The sequence below is a fragment of the Cydia strobilella genome, chromosome 1 (genome assembly GCF_947568885.1).
Source record: "Cydia strobilella chromosome 1, ilCydStro3.1, whole genome shotgun sequence".
Classification (NCBI taxonomy): domain Eukaryota; kingdom Metazoa; phylum Arthropoda; class Insecta; order Lepidoptera; family Tortricidae; genus Cydia; species Cydia strobilella.
This window is the reverse complement of record NC_086041.1, coordinates 2,122,063-2,136,936: the sequence shown is the minus strand read 5'-3', so window position 1 is coordinate 2,136,936 and position 14,874 is coordinate 2,122,063. Positions and strand designations below refer to the sequence as shown.

Genomic DNA, 14,874 nt, shown 5'->3' with positions numbered 1-14,874 from the left:
ACCCACTTGCTGATAAGGGGAACCAAGAATTAGCGTTAACAGGTAATATGACGTAAAAAGGTTCAAGTAATTATGGCAAAGGAAAAATCATTTGACCATCTAAATGGTCTGGCTATAACGTAACGCTTTTCTGATAAACGTTGGGTATTATTTTCACCTTTTGCGGATCACCCCTGCGAGGTGAATATAATTTTTATTATGGGGTTTAAGAGCTACGTGCGCAGACACACACAAACACCGATGTATGTTTAACTTATTATAACATCCTTCTTTTTGCGTCGGGGATCGGGGGTTATAAAAAATTCTGTCCTGTAGAACGCAATTGACATTGAATCCTGGAAAATGTATCCCCATCATCACCATATCAGGCTTTTATCGCCCACTGCTGAGCATAGGCCTCTCTTCGAGTACGCCACTTATCCCGGTCCTGAGCCAATCTCATCCAGAAGTGACCCGCAATCGTTTTAATGTCGTCCACCCAACGTGCCAACGGACGCCAGAACTCTCTGAACTCCTTTCGTCTGAAAGCGGCCACCATTCCGTGAAAATGTATCTATGAAAATACGATCTTAAAACTGCCCATGCTGGAAGCGCCCATCGACAAAATACCAAAAACTATGATCTTCTGGAAAGATTACGCCATATCGTTAACAGAAGATCCGAAAGAAGGACTAAACCAAATAAACCTAAGAATATTCACAGATGGCTCAAAGACAAACGAAGGGACAGGATGTGGTGTCTTCTCAGAGGACCTGAACATACACATCACAAAGTCCCTTGGTGAACACAATACGGTATTCCAAGCTGAATGTTTAGGAATAATAGAAGCTTGCAATGCTATTACAAGACGACAAGTGAAACACGAAACCATACTAATACTGTCAGACAGTAAATCGGTACTACAAGCGCTATGCAGCGACAAACTTACTTCAGAGCTTATACTTGAATGTCATCGAAGCCTCACTGAAGTGAGCAAAGAAGGCAACAAAGTAACAGTACAATGGATAAAGGGGCATAGTGGATCAAGAGGAAACGATGCAGCGGATGAACTGGCCAGGAAAGGTTCAGAAACACCGGCATATGGACCCGAGCCAATCATGCCCCTACCAATATCCTACATACACAACCAGCTAGAACAACATCACAGACAACTGCACAACAAGTACTGGAATGAAATGAAGACATGCAGGCAAACCAAAGAAATTCTACCGGAACTGAACCTCAAACTTACCAAAATATTACTGAAAACACCAAGAAGCCAACTACGTAAAATAGTAGGATTAATAACAGGACATAACACACTAAACAAACACCTACATATTATGGGTAAAACGGACAGCCCCATGTGCAGAGCGTGCATGGCAGAAGAAGAAACAACAAAACATATTCTCCTAGACTGTAAACAGGTAGAAGTATATAGGAGCAAATACCTAGGGAATCCATGCACACTAAAGGAAGCAACTAGCAACCTGAAGACCTTGCTAGGCTTCGTGGAGGAGCTGGGGTGGTTAGAGTAGCGCTACCTCGTTTCCCGCAAAATAGGCACATTGGATGTCGAGTTGCGGAAAATGCCCAGCAAAACTAACTAACTAACTAACTCCGTGAAAATGTATGCAATAGTCAAATTAGTTTTTCCATTGTAAGGCTGACCTAATTTGCTCATAATAATGTATAAATTCAATTATTCTGAATTATACTTTTAAAAGGGTAGATACTAAATGTGTCCTACAGTTATATGTGTCCTCAAAAATTACGCAACTGCCAAGAATAATTAAAGCGACATCTATATGTCAGAACGGCCATTACTCACTGCCTCGACCACCTGCCATCATTTACGATATTATTCCACCTTGTTTACAATACGCTATGATATGCCTTTAATCAAGAAAAACGAGGGGTAGGATGATAGCTCTTTTGTATTTTCATCGTTACGTATATATAAATAAGGTTGTATTTGTAACATCAAACACTTCCTTGTTACTTAATTTTGTGTCATATCAAGGGACATAGAGTAACTTATACTAGAGCGGTACTGTCATAGTAAATTTTGTAACCACAGTAAATTCACTGCCATCTGTCGACACACTTTAAAACTAAAAATGAAGATTTATAAAAATACGATAAAATGTATTTAAATATGGATAAATGTTTTTTTTTATTTGCATTAATTATTTTTATTATTTTGACCCATGTTATTTCACTGACATGCGTTAAAATTGTTAAATAACAAACAAAACCGTCAACGCCATCTATACGACAGTAGGCCAAAGCTAGTAGCGCCCTCTGATCGAGAATCAAATTTTCTTGATTTTCGAGGCACGTTTTTTCCTTAGACTGTATCCATCTATTACGGAGTTATATCTATCTTTGGTAACATCAAACACTTCCTTGTTACTTAATTTTGTGTCATATCAAGGGCGAAGGCATTAATTGCAGATTTGCGTCGTTATGTCGTTAATGAGTGGACAATAAACTACTCCTATACAACGCAATCATTAAATCCACTTGGACCTATGGGATCCAACTATGGGGAACTGCTAGCGACAGTAACATAATGTGCCTTCAAAGAGCTCAGAACGCCATCCTTCGTGTGATTGCCAACGCTCCCTGGTTCACTCGAAACGATGAAGTGCATGACTATCTCAACATGACCACCGTAAACGAAAAGATCAAAAAATTCACTAAGAATTATATTGAGCGCCTGGCAAGGCATCCAAATCCACTGGCTTCAAAATTACTGGACAAGACTGAAACAGTACAAAGACTCAAAAGGAAGCACATCGTGCAAAATGAAAGCAGTGGTTAAGTGGGACGATGGTCTCCAAAACCCAAAAACTATATTTAATACAGCAAAACTGATTATAGTCGTTACCGACTGATGGCAGTTCAAACCAGAAAAAAAATGTAGTTAATGAGAGCGTTATTTGAGGTGTAGTTACGATCATACACGTGTCTAAGATTTTCCCCTAATGCCGTTGGTATAAGGGAATAATATTTATTAAGTGTGTGTGTGTACATAATTGCTAAAAATAATATATAAAAATCCAATTTATTCAGTGAATAAGTTTATGACCTCGACATTCGACATTCTAATTTTTTTAACTGACATGTTTTTCATAAATTGTTTTGTATTATAATTTGTACCTAGTTTTTATTTAGAACATGACGATCATTAGGAGATACTCGTAATTAGTTACTACCGAATTTTTGTTTTTGACATTTCAACATTTTTTCTATTTGATAATGTAATGTATATTATGTAATTAAATTGTATTTTTGAATTTTTCAAATAATGTAAATTGTACATAGGTATGTACTGACGATCATAATATAAATTCGTGTAGATTAATCTAAGATAATTTATATTGTAATTTTATATTATGAGAATCAATATCTAAATCTAAATCTATTATGAAATGATGAATACTAAGTCAAACACTACACAATCATACTCACACACATAACACGTTCTGAAACGTTAGCTTATAAGATATTTTGTAACCACCGTACATCATGCAGTTAAGGGGGTTACTGATTACCAGTCCGCCAGACGATATCGGCCTGTCAACTTTGTTCGGAACTGTCAAATTTTTGTTCTAACTGACAGGCTGATATCATCCGGCGGACTGATAATCAGTAGGCCCCTTAAGGTAGGCAGTAATTCAATGCTACCAGTCCTAATGAAATCGAAAACTTTTCCCTGAAAAGGGTGATCCACCCTTTTAGCTTAATTAATGCAAATAATGTATTTTTGTAATGGCTAATTCATTTGTTCTTGTTTAAGTACTGCGTGTTTTGTTAATTATTTGAATTGGACTGTTTTTGCGTGTTTTTATTAAGTATACAGGTTAATGGGTCAAAATTCTTTTCGTTGTCTTGTTTCTGACCACTCTGTCACACTCGTATTTCCGTCTTCTATAATTAATAAAAAAAGTCGAGAGCTATCGCATGTCTTTCTAGCTATAGATTATGTGTGGTATTTTCTACAAAAAGGGACCTTATTGTCGATGGCGTTTACGCCATTATTAACGATGCTCCCGACGCGCGACGCTGTGCGGCGTAAGCGCCATCAACAATAAGGTCCCTTTTCATAGAAAGTGCCCCATATTTTACATGACAAAAATTAAAAACTAAATTTCATCTCATACAAAAAGCTACACTCCGTCACATTGCATGCTCAGCGCCTATGAATTCTCGCCTTAATAATGTTTTCTTAAATGCCTTTTGTTATGAAACCCCTTCTTATTTCCCCCCATTCGCAACTAAACAGTAAACACACAGTTTAGTTTTGATGAAGTTGCACAAATTAGAACCCGGGTTGCGGTGGTTGAACACGCGATGCGGCTGTATGACACATGCAGGCCAAAATTTTACTTTTAAACGTTACGCTAGACCTTTAAGAGGTCGGTGTCGATTTTAGTCGCAAAAATGTAAAATTGATAGATTTAGTCGGTGAAATTGTACACCTTTTGTTACCTAATTGAAATAACAAGTACTGGTTTCTGTTAGCACGTCTTCTTATCTTACCTTTTATGAGATTTTTTTTTTGAAAACAGACTCACTAAATTAGTAATGATTTTTTTCTGATGGACGTTTAGGTAAACGCGCGTAACTGATTTTGTCGTCTTATTTGTAAATTTCGTAAAGTTTGGACTGCTCAAAAAGGTAGATTTGTATTACACATATTCTGGTACTTGACCTTTATCAGATTACATTTTTGTTATATGACAGAGTTCAAGGAAATAAAAGTTAAACGAATTCAATTTTCTCCAGAAATTACTTTAAAACAAGTGACAATTTCTCTGAAAATCGACTTAATTTCAACGTAATTTTGATACTTAAACAATCTACAACATTTGCTGAAACTATTCTTATACATCAATTTGTATAATTCACCGCCATAAAACTGTGCAAACGCAATCGACAACGATTTATTTAATATAAATTGCGACTGCCACCGATGAACGATAATCGCCAACGATTTGTCATACACACGGTCATAGACATAGTATATAGAAGCGCCACCGAGCGACCGGGGACACTCTGGACGCAAAAATGAAATTCAAGGACATGTGCTCGGCGATTCCACTATGAACTTTGTGTACGGGACTTCAGATGAGACTGGCAATCAAATTGCCAATTTAATTTGTGATCCAATTCGCAATTTGCCTGTCCCGTCCGGACGCCCACTTAAGACGATTATACGGTTATTACGGAAGTTCAATAAAGAGTATTATTTCGAACCTAATGTTCAAAGCGCTAAACAAATGTCGAAAAAATAAGAACCTAGCTAATAAGAAAAGATAACAGCAATAAAACCAACTCATATTATAGAGATGTGTATTTTTCAAACATTTTCACTGGACCATTGTAAATGATTGGATCCATGAAAACAAAAAGTTATGATTAGGTCTCTATTCCACAATTTTATTGAAAATTTGTAATTCGTCATAAATTATTTAAGAATAGGACGTGTTTTGATACATTAATATTTCATCGTGGAATCTTTCAACTGATATGTTTAATAAAAAATTTAACACCGTTTATTTTGTGTTATTACTTATATTCAGCATCATGGAAATACAGAAAATTATTTTATAATGGAAATTTCAACAAACAATTTACTTAACCCCCGGCACGCGCCAAAGAAACGACCCAAACACAAGAATGTATAATATATGTAATTCCCGACATTATTAATTAAAACTTTCAACAACTCCGCTATTCAATTTCCAATTTTAATAACAAAACTTCCATGAGACACAGACATATTAAATATATTAATAACGGGTCACTCACGTATTTTAAGTCGAAAAACGCTCGACATGTTTCACTCCGTACCGAGGAGTGTCAGCAGGAGCTTGCATTGACGGTGACGGACCGGCGCAGACTGCGGGCGCAAAATACGTGAGTGACCCGTTATTAATATATTTAATATTCAACTTCCACTTTTCATCGCAATGAAGTTATTTTCTGTAGTACAGTAAATCCTCTGGGAATGAGTGTTGCGCGTGCCAAGCATCAAGTGCCAAGTGCTAAGTGCTAACCTGCCAACTGTCTAGTGGTGTTAGTGTCAGCAAGCGCCACAAGGGATAAAATGCTAAAGAACAACAGGTCGAAACGTTCTTTTTTAGGCTATTTAGTAATATCTGTTAGTCTGTCACACAACACTGTCAGTAGAAAAAGGCGCGATATTAAAATTCCTTTCGCGCCTCCATTTTTTAAATTTGTCGCTTTTTACTGACGGAAATGGCTTGATAGACTATATTAGGGACTATATTAGCGACTAAAAACAAGTGAGTCTAATCCGTAAAATTATTTAATGTATGTCTCACAACAGTTTAAATTCGATTATATTAGAGAATATTGAATAGTACACCTGTCAGTCGACCAGACTTGTCTGTCATAAATAAATATGTTTTTATAAAGAATATTGATATTTAAACATATTAACAACGGGTCACTCACGTATTTTAAGTCGAAAACGCTTGGAGTTTTGTTATTAAAATATTGATATTTTCACAAAATACGTTAACATGTATACATACCCACATTACTTTTAAGGTTGTTTTTAAAAAATATTACTGGATTTTCATAAACTGAAATGGCTACCTTTCGCGTTAGGAAGAAGTAAATTTTCCGTTTTCTACACGAATTTATTGAACGTGAAGCTTAAGTAAAGGTCTACATTATATACATTCGTCAGATAAGTCCAAAGTCCGAACATAGTTTTGATAGTTTTGCAATTTAATAAATTAAGTGGAAAAGTTCACTGTCTTGGGTGGAACTTGAACCCACGACCATTGGATCGCTTACCCAGTGCTGAGCCATCTGAACTACCAAAACCTTACAGAAAATATGGGGCATTTTCTATGAAAAGGGACATTATTGTCGATGGCGCTTACGCCGCACAGCGCCGCGCGGCATTGTATTTATATCGGAGCATCGTTAATAATGGCGTAAACGCCATCGACAATAAGGTCCCTTTTTATAGAAAATACCACATATTTCCACCATATATGAGAATCGTTCGCAAACATTTCTGCTTGATATAAAATTAATATTGTTTAAAATTATCATAATTAATGGCATGAACATAATTCATAATGACTTAATCAATTAGGTCAAGTGTGTTAATTTGGGTTGGGTTAAGTAGACTGTAAGGAATATATGGGTCATTTTCTATGAAAAGGGACTTTATTGTCGATGGCGCTTACGCGGCACAGCGTCGCGCGGCATTGTATTTATATCGGAGCATCGTTAATAATGGCGTAAGCGCCATCGACAAACTGAGGGTACGCTTGGTAGCAAGCGTTGACAGAGGTCGAATGTTTCCTAATGAGCCACTTTAATTACCCCTAGACTGCTCACAATGCTCTAATGTGGAGGCCTAAGAAACAAACACCTTAAATGGACCCGGATATGTCCTTAAACTACGTCCAAAAGAGAGGTATGGGCGCTGTGAATGTCATCTCGCTTTGTGTGGTAGGGCACAGCACAGCGGATGTCATTCCAGATCTAGAGCAGAGCCCAACTGGGGAAATACCTCCACCTTATTACAGAAAACCGCAGCTAAATAACACTAGACCCTACTCATAGTGTTGTGTTCCTGCCGGTAAGGTTGCAGAGCTCAACGAGGGTGCGGTGCTAGGGTCGGCAACGCGCATGTAACTCCTGTGAAGTTGCAGGCGTACATAGGCTACGGAGACTGCTTAACATCAGGAGGGCCGTATGCGTGTTTGCCACCAACGTAGTATAAAAAACGAACAGTTTAATTTTGACCAGGGTTTGATTCATATTTATCAATTTGTTATAGATTTACAGCAGGTTTTGATACGACGATGACTATCGTCTTGGCGATTGGCGCGCATCTCACGCACGACTAAGAGGAAAGGGGACGGTCGTTTCAAACGTAGTCCCCATTTTCCTCTCTGGATATTGACATTATGGAAAATATTTTTTATATTATTGCATGTATATTAACCATAGCTAGAAATTAGGATCGAAAAATAGATTTCATATATATTTTTAAATGCTCCTAACTCTAATAATAATTAAAAATTCGAAAAAATATCTAATAGGGGCACAGTTGTGGTTGATATCCAACAATTTTAACTAACTTAGCGGTTTCACTCACGTGTTTTTAGTCACTCGCGCGACATGTTTCGGAGAGCCTAGGTCTCCATTTTCAAGCACTAACAGTGACTGAGTGAGTAGCGGTCACGACCAGGCGCCAGCATGGAATCCTGTAATCCAGGGACGAAACTCCGGTGCGTGTTGTGACAGTGCAGTGGACATAGTGAGTTCGTGTTGTTCATCGCTACAAGTGTTGGGTGACCCAAACCCGCCATCGCGCCCGCCTACAACAACAGCGCAAGACCTCCCTCAACCGTTTATATCATCACGCGCTGCGCGCGCGACGCGGCGCGCCGCAGACGTGACGCCCATCTGTCGTGACCGCTACTCACTCAGGCACTGTTAGTGCTTGAAAATGGAGACCTAGGCTCTCCGAAACATGTCGCGCGAGTGACTAAAAACACGTGAGTGAAACCGCTAAGTTAATATGTCTCACGATAGTTTAAATTCGATCCAACAAATTGTGTCAAAATCACTGAGTAATAGTAATTAAGTCTGTAAGTAATCTGTACCAATTAAGATTATAAGTGTGAATGAGGGCTAGCGTTTTTCTGCTCACCAGTTGGCGCCACTGTTGATTCTTCTATGCTTAATTTTATAAAATCTCTACGTTATAATATACACAAAGCTATTTTAACGTCTAAATTTGCCGTTTTTTCAACCTGTTTAATTTTGCATATAGTTTAGTTAGCACTTTTAGACCTTCATCTACACTAGCGCCGCTTGAGCGCGATTACCCTCTTTAGAACCTTTCATTTCTATTTCCAACCTCCACATCTAAAATCTTTTCAGGTCTAAACGACTAACATTTCTTAACGAGCACTAAACATACTAAACAACAACGCGTAAATATTTGTACGATTAAGTCACCGAAGCACGCGAAAATTGAATCAGGGCCACGATGTCACAGGAAATAGCGGCGGAAGCGAGCGCATTAGCGCCGCCTGCCGGGAAACTGCGCAAACAACGAGGGGCTTTTAAAAGTTCCTGCAGTTGCTGGGTTTTTGGTAACCGTGCTGGAATGTCGTTACTTGGGTAGTTAAGTAATAGTTAGAGCGAGAAAATAGTTGATATGATAATACTCTGTTGCATCATATACACACACAAATAGTACATTATTGTCGAGGCTCGGAAGTAGCTACTTGCTGGCTGAGGATTCGTTTTAAACGGACGACCTTGGGAGTCCGTTTAATTGAATCCGAAGCCAGCAAGTAGCCTTCCAGCCGAGTCATATATAGTGCTTTTCTCAAAAATGGCGCAATAAATACAAATATAATATAAATATTTTACAGAAGCAACGTTCTTATGTATATATTTTCACAGAAAAAAGTAAAAAGATTTGCTTTGCCGCCTTTTTTTTTAAATTAAAAATAGAAGTGTATTTTTTCTGCTGAAAATACGCCAACCTATTTGAGACACCTAAATAGTCGCGGTACCAACATTATAATAATAAGTACTGATCATCTGTTTGGCTGTTTAATGGACCCATGCCTTCATTTGATATGGCCAATTCAACTTTTAAAAAGTTTGTAACTCGAGAAATAATGGAATTTGTATGCAACATTGCAGTCCCGAAATCGAGACTGCAATGTTTTTAACTTTTTAATTTTATGACTCACTATAAACTACGCACTTCGCGACCTACTTTTTAACAGGCAACGTCGACTTTGCCGTCCATTTTTGAGAAAAAGATGTTCCCATGGTCAGGAAGAACGAGGGTTATAGGGTATTTGACTACTAGTCAAATCAGTTTCTTTTTTCGAACTGTCAAAATGATTTTGCTAGTATGGAATTTATATGAAACACTAGCATGTGACGTCACAATCAAACTACCTACTCTTTATAGTTTTATACGGGTTTTAAAATAGAAATTGTGTTTAAAAATAACTGCTGTCTACGTTTCTCTATTATTCTGGTGCTTTATTTCATGCATGGTGTAAAATAATTTATTTTAAATACAGTGAAATACCCTATTACAATTGTGTCCGTCCAAATACTGGGCTATGATCGCGAAAATCGAGGTTCGCAAATTGCGGGGATCTTTCTCTTTTATTCCAATGAAGGAGTAATTAGACTCTAATTTTGAATTTGTGAATTTCGGTATTCGCAGTAGGCCCCCTGGTGTCTTTGTTCTTCGTAACTATTATTACAGTGGAACCTCGATAAGGCGAAGTCCTCGGTAACACGAAATAAAATGCTATTCCCTTCCCTTCAGAGCCCAAAACTCAAACTCGAAATAATTAAATTTACATCAGACGAAGTAATTGGAGATTCCCTTCACGGCTATCCAGTACAATTTTTGGCTCCATAACTGGAAAAATTAAATTAGACCTCTTTAACTCGAAAACATTAATGTATGGTATTACCTATGTAATACGAATTTTTCATTCATTTTACCTCTGTAACTTGAAACTTCTAAGAAAAAAACTTATAACAAACACTTCAAGATACCCTCTATAAGACGAAACATCGTTAACACAAACTTTTTGGCGTTTCCCTTGAGATTCGTGTTATTGAGGTTCCACTGTATATTGTTCACTTACGGGCCCCGGCACTTAAAGTATTGAACCAATTGTTGCTATCCAATGCAAAGTATACTAACTATTATGAAACGCATACAAAGTTACTGCCTTTTCTTCACGAAGGCGGATTGGCGCTCGCCTACTACACTTAACTCCTAACGAGTTGCTTCCTAGAAAGTTTAATTTAACATGATGAAATTATGCACTAGTTCCAATAAACCATTACACTAGTGTTCTTCGCATTCATGTTGACCTGATTGCCTTTTTAGAAGTCTATGTCTATGCCGGCATAAATGTATCTTCGAAATCTTCAGCAACTACGCTTAATAAGACTAATTAGAGATTATATATACAGAGTTGCTAGATAGATTTCGTTTAGACAGAGGGTGACTAACTTAAGCCTAAACTGTTAAGGGGCCCACTGATTATCAGTCCGCCGGACGATTTCGGTCTGTCAGTTAGAACAAAAATTTGACAGTTCCGAATAACTGACAGGCCGATATCGTCCGGCGGACTGATAGTCAGTGGGCCCCTTTATTACTTGAAGTGTCCGACGAAAACCGGTTTTTTTTCGGAAGGTTTGGTTTGCTCCAGTTTCGACCGGAACCGAACCTTCGGCCGAAACATGATTTTTATGCCAAAACTTGCCGAAACCGAAGTGAGGGAACGCAAATACAAAACGATGTGAATGTGAAGTCATTGTCCAACTGAGAACCCAGAATATTGCGATTTTGTGGTTGAATTAAATTGCGTTTATGTATATAGTTGCCATACAATCTTATTTTTGATAAACTGTAAGGAATCGAATGGTACCATTACGGTAAGACGGTACGGTACGGAAAGTAAAAAAAAACTAAAATTTAGAAACTTTCAAGCCCTGTATTTTTTTATCATTTCCATATATTATTTTAATATCCGCATAATTGTGATAAATTGCTCATTTGCTATCTATATCGATCTATTATACTTGATTTTGTTACAAAATTCATCATATGTCATCATCCCTATTAAAGCAAATTTTATATTACCAGCAGGGGCCCGTTTCTCAAAAGCTTGTAACATGTAATACCAGCGGATGTCACTTTTTGACAGCTTTTGTTAGAAAGGGACTTCCACTTGTATTACAAGCTACAAGCTTTTGAGAAACGGGCCCCTGGTATATTTTCTAACCGTTAATATACCTATTGGTTATTTACCGTACACTTTGATGTTTACATGAATAACTTGGGCTCATTTGTCAAACGTCAGCGCGGACAGTGGGTTAATGGACTTTATGGTAAAAAATATATAAATACGTGTGTTACATTAACGATATGGCCGATTTGTTATCCTATTAAAATGTTCCTGGGCTCGATTAGTAATGCTGGTTCTGCTATATTTTTAACATAAATTGTGATTTTAGAAATATTTCTAACTATAAGAAATGGCTATAAACATAATTTACGAGTCAAAATTTTAAGGATATTTTTGATTAGTTTTTTTTATTGTATTTTAGAGTACATATATGTTGTACTAGCGTTAGTAAAAATAACATTTCTAAAAACTGTGTAGGTACCTACTCTAAAGCTTACATTTGGGCAGAAGGTAGGTGCAATTCGGATCAGTAATTTGAGTTTGTTCAACTACCTAGTCTTTCTGGCTTTGTAAAGATTAATGTACGTTTTATAGCTTCGTCTAAAAGCTTTAAAAACAACAACTGAAATTGCAAATTAAATACGTTTAAACGATGTTATAAAATTAATGGCATAAACAAACTAATAGCATAAAGATTAAAGTTTTCTGCACCTTTAATCGAAGGAGAAAGGTAAATTATTAGTGCGAGTCGGACTCGCCCACCGAGGGTTCCATACTTTTTAGTATTTGTTGTTGTAGCGGCAACAGAAATACATCATCTGTGAAAATTTCAACTGTCTAGCTATCACGGTTCATGAGATACAGCCTGGTAACAGACAGACGGACAGCGGAGTCTTAGTAATAGGGTCCCGTTTTTTCCCTTTGGGTACGGAACCCTAAAAACAACAGCTGGTTTATGTGTTGGAGGAACAGTTTATTAATGATATAACATCACTTGATGAAATATTGACGATTTTTTTTAAATAGACTAATTAGTGAAGTATAGTTCATCAAACCAAATTGTCCGCAAATAAGAACAAAAAAACTATACTCATCCTTTTCTTTTGGGTAACTAGTGTAAGACAAATGTAGTATGATTCTGTCTGTTTGAAATGAGACAGTCCTTTGACAAATAAATAAATAAATATTACGGGACATCTTACACAGATCAATCTAACCCCAAACTAAGCAAAGCTTGTACTATGGATGCTAGGCGACGATATACATACTTATGTAGATAAATACATACTTATATACATAGAACACCCATGACTCAGGAACAAATATATGTGTTCACCACACAAATAAATGCCCTTACCGGGATTCGTTTGGACTTAAACAAAGGGGGTGCCGACACTTAAAAAATTTTTCATTGGTGTGATGTTATTATGACACCTATTTTTTATTGTGTTATCGTAGAGAATACGCTAAAATAAACATGTTTTGTAGGAAAAACTTTTCTCTAATATCAAAAATGGCCGAGATATTTGACCCGCAAGTTGAAACCACTACTTGACAAATTAAAATCAATCATTTGGAACAGTAAATTTAAGTAACAGACAAGATAGGTGCGACGACGAGCGAAGCGAGGAGGAGTGTGTTAGATTAACTGCGATGATCGCAATCAGACATGTTATTGTACCTACTAAAAAAAATCTAAGTCTTTTTTTTGCACCCCCTTTGCTTTAGGCCAACCCGGGATTCGAACCCAGGACCATCGGCTTCACAGGCAGGGTCACTACCCACTAGGCCGGATCGGTCGTCAAACTATAGCTACATTGGAAATCAGCCAGAGAAAGTAGATAATTATCGGCGTAGAGCTAACTGTGTGTGGTAGTCACCACTCTGTCCATTGTGACGTTAAAATTGGCAACAATGTACAACACGGCTTGCGTAATTTTAAAAGTAGGTATTAATACATTTTTAAGTTCAATAACCCATAAAATTTGTTCGAGCTTAATATAAAAGAAATATTTCAATGATATAAATTAGCGCTGCAGCTTCATGTTTTTTAAACCATTAAATAAAACAATATTATCATCATATTTAGTTTTAGTTAATTTATTTTAATAATAGTTACAGTTTGATATATATTACTAGTTTATAATTATTGTTATTTAAATTTTCATTAATAAAGAAACTGAATTCGTCTTATATTTAATGAATGGCTAGGAGTTTAGAAGTTTAAAAGCAAAACATACCTTTTATTTCACCGTAACTCCAAAACTATTTTACACACGTGAAGTATCTTCAAAACTGCACTAAACCGGACTACATCTATAAATAAACGAAATGCAAGAGCGTGCCAAATGTACTCTGATAAATATAGCTCAAATAACTCCACGGCAGGTATTTAAACCATTTAAAAACATAACTGTCTATGGTATTTAGTTTTCGTAAAGTTTGAATATGGAACGGCAGCGGCGACCCGCCTCGGTGCCAGCTCGTCGGTTACTGGCCGGTTGGAGCGTCGGTGGCAAAATGGGATCAACCTTTGCCCGATGCAGGAAGAAAATTCTCGCGCATCCGCAATGTAAATTTTTGTACTTTTTTTGAAGTTAGAAAGATATAATACTGTATAGTCTATCTAAGCTAACTTTTGCACAGACTTGAAGAGAACAAAGTGTGGGAGTGTCATTATTACATCATATTTTCGTAGAAATTCGATAGTAATCCCTTATCAAATTTTGTCATTGCAATTGCCATGCAGAGTGAGCTTGGTTTGATTGTAACGCTTAATTTTAAAATATTGTTTTATACTAATTATATTCTTTTATAATTATATTCTGACAAACTCACTTTGTCTGTAGAAAAAGGCGCGAAATTAGAATTTTCTATGAGAGGACAACTTTTAAATTACACAAAAAAAATTCAAATTTTCCGCCTTTTTCTACTGACGGAAATGGCTTGCCAAACTATACATAGGTACTTAGTAAATAATAGCTTTGAAATAAAATGTTTCCCCTTCCTCAAAGTATAAACTGTAAAAATATAGGAAAAACGAAAAAGTTACATAAAAGCAAATAAGCTTAATTGTTTTTCATGGAAAGTAAGGAATGTAGTAAAAAAAAACCGGTCAAGTGCGAGTTCGTTTAACTCGCGC

At 36.8% G+C, this 14,874-nt stretch overlaps 1 protein-coding gene across 10 annotated transcripts in view; it reads right to left on the bottom strand.

The window, feature by feature from the left end:
- The window catches only part of LOC134749997 (glutamate-gated chloride channel), a 43,332-nt gene extending 29,118 nt beyond the window's left edge, over positions 1–14,214 (bottom strand). For 2 of the 10 annotated variants that reach the window (XM_063685393.1, XM_063685168.1), the window contains exon 1: positions 13,973–14,213. The gene's annotated coding sequence lies outside the window, so the exon portion shown is untranslated. Of the gene's footprint in view, positions 1–13,972 lie in introns of all 10 variants that reach the window. The other 8 variants (XM_063685316.1, XM_063685091.1, XM_063685747.1 and 5 more) reach the window with 6 other exon arrangements.
- Positions 14,215–14,874: the final 660 nt, after the last annotated feature.